This window comes from Glycine max, chromosome 1 (genome assembly GCF_000004515.6).
Source record: "Glycine max cultivar Williams 82 chromosome 1, Glycine_max_v4.0, whole genome shotgun sequence".
Lineage (NCBI taxonomy): Eukaryota > Viridiplantae > Streptophyta > Magnoliopsida > Fabales > Fabaceae > Glycine > Glycine max.
Genome location: NC_016088.4, coordinates 16,040,824 through 16,045,355, shown reverse-complemented (window position 1 = coordinate 16,045,355; position 4,532 = coordinate 16,040,824).

Below are 4,532 nucleotides of genomic sequence, written 5' to 3'. Positions count from 1 at the left end.
CTATTTAATTACACAACAAAAAAAATTAAATCAACATAATTTATACTATATTTTTTCCAAAAAAAAATAGTGTCTAAAATTAATTTTTAACCAAATAATTATTCATTTTTCATTTATCATCTTCTCACTTAAATAAATTATTTGAGATTTTCTTTTATACATTAATATCTATCCACTAATCTATTAAAATAAAAATTATATATCACAAGGATAAATACTTTTTTTTATAAAAGCAAGTATAAAATATCCACTCAAATGAACAATTTATCTGAAATCACATGGATGCATAATTTTTATAAAAACAAGTTAGAAACTTTACTTTTATTTCACATGAATAAATTTTTTTGACTAAAGATTTTTGTCATATTAAGATTAAAATTTATTAGTCCAGTCAAAACTCACGGGAATAAACATCACACAAAATTCACGGGGATACAATCATACATTAATCAGCCCAAGTGGGAAAATTTATACTAAATTCATTATGATAAACTTTTTAATAGCAATTTCAGTTTAATAAAAAAATAAATTTTCTCTTTCATAATTAATATATATTTAATTACATAACAAAATCAAATCACAGAAACACAATTACTATCATTTTCTCCAAGAAAAAATAGTGTTTCAAATGATCTTTAAGTAAATAATTGTTCATGGGATAAATATTTATCTAAAATAACATTAATATCTAAATTATTATAGTGAAATTTTTTGTTGCTATAATAATTTTATGTGGAATGTATTATTTTTATGGTTGTCTCTTTTCTAACTTAAATATTTTATTATATATTTTATTTTACAAACATAAAAATATGAAAAATATAAAAAATGGAGATGAATATTTTTCATTAAAATATATATAAAAAAATTAATGTTAACTAACCGGAATAGATATATAAAATGTAACACACAGGACAAACATTTTTTTTATAACAAGTAAGAAATACACATTATTTGCTCAACACAAAATTTAAAATTAATTTTAAACATATAAATATTCAATTTTTTACTTATTATCTTTTCAATTAAATAAATTGATAAATAATTCTTCTAATGAGAAAATTTTTAAATTTCTTTTACACGTTGATATGTATACATGATACATCAATATATTAAAATAAAAGTCATATATAAATATAATACATAGAGATGATTGATTTTTTTTTAAAATAAATTTTGATTAAATTATATTTTTATTATAATAATTTTCATTTGAATATTTTTTAAAATTTCATCTCTTTTCTGTTTAAAATAAATTTTTTAATGTCTTATTTTACAAACATAGAAAGTATGAACTAAGTATAATCAAAGAGGAGAAATGTTTTTCTTGAAAATATGAAGATAAATTTAGTCTTAACATATAAAATATAACATATCAGCCGTGGTGCATCTAGAATTTTTTCTTTGTGGGTGAAAAATATAATTTATATATTTTTATAAAAGAAAATATTACATGTTTTTACAAAATATGATGATAAAAAAATTAAAATATTTAATTCTTGTGTAGATGTTTATTAAAGGAGCTGGATTATTAAAAATTAAAAGAATAATATAGCAAAATTAATATAAATATATTTTATTTTTTATTTCTAATATTTTTTATATTTATTTTAACAAAAAAATATTTTATGGAGATAACATTTATTTTTTGTGTGGGAATAATTACCCCAACACCCTATTGAATAGATCCACATCAGGATATATATATATATATATTAATTAATTAAGAACAAGTAAGTAAATTTACACTAAATTCATGGAATACACTTTTTCACTAAATATTTTTTAATCAAAATTAAAATTTCTTTTACATAATTAATAATATATTTTTAATCACGTAAAGATCAAATTAAATCAAGATAATCTCTATTATTTTTCTACATGTAAAATTAGTTTCTAAAATAATTTTTTAAACAAATAATTTTTCATTTTAATTGATCATCTTATGACTTAAATAAATATTCAAGATTTTCTTTTACCTTGAAAAATTATATATATATATATATATATATATATATATATATATATATATATATATATTATATATGTAAAAAAGTTATATATGAACGAAAACACATAGGAATGAATATTTATAAAAGCAAGCAGAAAATTTTATCTTAAATGATAGAGATGAACAATTTAACTGAAACCATGTTAATATATAAATTATTATGGTGAAATTTTATTTTTTATTATAATAATTTTAATTTAAATGTATTTTGGTATGGCTATCTTTGTCCTAACTTAAATACTTTATTAGAAATTTTATTTTACATACATAGGAAGTATAAAAAATATAACAAAATGGGGAAGGGATATTTTTCATGAATATATCAAAATAAATCTATAGTTAACTTACTATATAAAATATAACACACAAAAATGAACATTGCTTATAAAAATAAGTAGGAAAATTTACATCAAATTCATGGGAATAAACTTTATTACTAAAGAGTTTTTATTCAATCAAAGTTAAAATTTCTTTTACATAATTAATATATATTTAATTAGATTGCAAAAATTAAATTAAATCGACATAATCATTATGTTCAAACAAAACTAGTGTATAAAATTAATTTTTAACTAGATAATTATTTGTTTATTTATTATCTTCTTACTTAAATAAATTATTCATGATTTTTTTTCTGCGTGGACAAATTTAAATTTTCATTTAATTGTACATGGAAATATATTAAAATAAAATATAGCATATTATGATGAATACTTTTTTTTATAAATGCAAGTAGAAATTTTCACTTAATTCATGAGGTGAACAATTTATATGAAGTCAAAATAATATTTAATTTATTATGGTGAAATTATATTTTTTATTTTAATAATTTTAATTTGAATGTATTTTTCTATGGGTTTTTTCTTCATTTAAATAATTTATTGAATTTTTATTTTACAAAAATGTGAATTATGTAAAAATATATAACAAAAAGGGATCAATATTTTTTATGAAAGTATGAAGAAAAAAAATATAACAAATTACATTATTGGTAATACAAACTTCAAATAAAAATATTTAAACATCAGGTTTATCTGTGCAACACACTATTCAAATAACTTGAAGATACTTATTTGTTACAACTGGGGCAATGTTACAAACATGACTTTAAATGTATTCTATGGAAAAAGTCTTTCAAAATTTGAGTTAGGTACTATTACACATCATTATTGGCTATATAATTTTTTTTCATGGATTACGCATTGGTTCTATAATTTAGTCCTCAAAATAAAACTATAAATGTTATTTCTTTTACTGCTTAATATTTAGTTGTTATTCTTTATTGACAAAACAATGCAGAATGAAAATCAATGTAAATGGAAACTTCTACAAATTTCTCCAATCTATAGTTTTATGATTTCATATACAAGCAACTTTTGAAGCAAACATTTTGGTTTTCAAGGTCATAATACATGACTAGGTACGTTACATTTTATTATTTGTTATTTATTTTAACTATGATAAATTTAGAAAAAAATTATGATCTATTTTATTTTATAATTATGAAAATATTATATAAGTATGATTTAGATTTTTTTTTCACTTTTTTTTTCTTTTACTTATGATCCATTTTCAGATGTCTCATATGATCAAAGAATTCGAGATTTAGTTATTATAACCATTATTTGAGTAATTTGTTTCCAATATTTGTTATTCATTTATGAAACAAAAAAAAGGGAACAGAATGCTATTATATTTAAAATAATGTCATGTGTCCTATTTTATCAACAAGTTCATGTGTTATTTGCTCTCAAAATACAATAACCAACAAGTTCATGTGTTATTTGCTCTCAAAATACAATAACCAACAAGTTCATGTGTCATTTGTTCTCAAAATACAATAGTTATTCACATATTGTTATTTATGGTCAAAGTATATAAAAACATGACGAAAATATAGATTTTCGAACACTTTATTTGCCCTGCGGTCAAAAAAACTAGTCATTCATAATAGTAACAATAATATTGTATAAAGGTCAAGGTTTGATGTGATAATTATAGAATATTGAAAATTTAAATAATAAAAAAAAATTAATAAAAAATTATAAAATTATTCTACATAAAAGATTTATAATTTTATATTGAGGTATTACATGATTGATATCGGTGGATTCATATTTAATTAAAAATAATAAATATTTTTTTTGTCAATTTTGGATAATTTATGATGCATTTATTATTTTTTTAAATTTATTTGTTTTTGGAAGCTTCTTATTTGTTGAACGATTTTAAGTTTAAATCAATTGGATTTTATGTATCATTGGAATGCACTTGGAATGCACTGAGTGCAAAATTACATGATCATATATTTAATATTATTGTTGTTTTTTATTTTCTATATTATTCAAGCTAAATTAGATTTGAACCTGAATTATATTAAAATTGATAGATATTAATTTAAAATTTAGATGATTTACATACAATTTAAAATTTAAATTATTATTTAATTAATTTAACTTTGATTTAGTGCACTGTTTTTTAACTCTGATATTCTGAATATGAATCATATGTTAGAACAAAT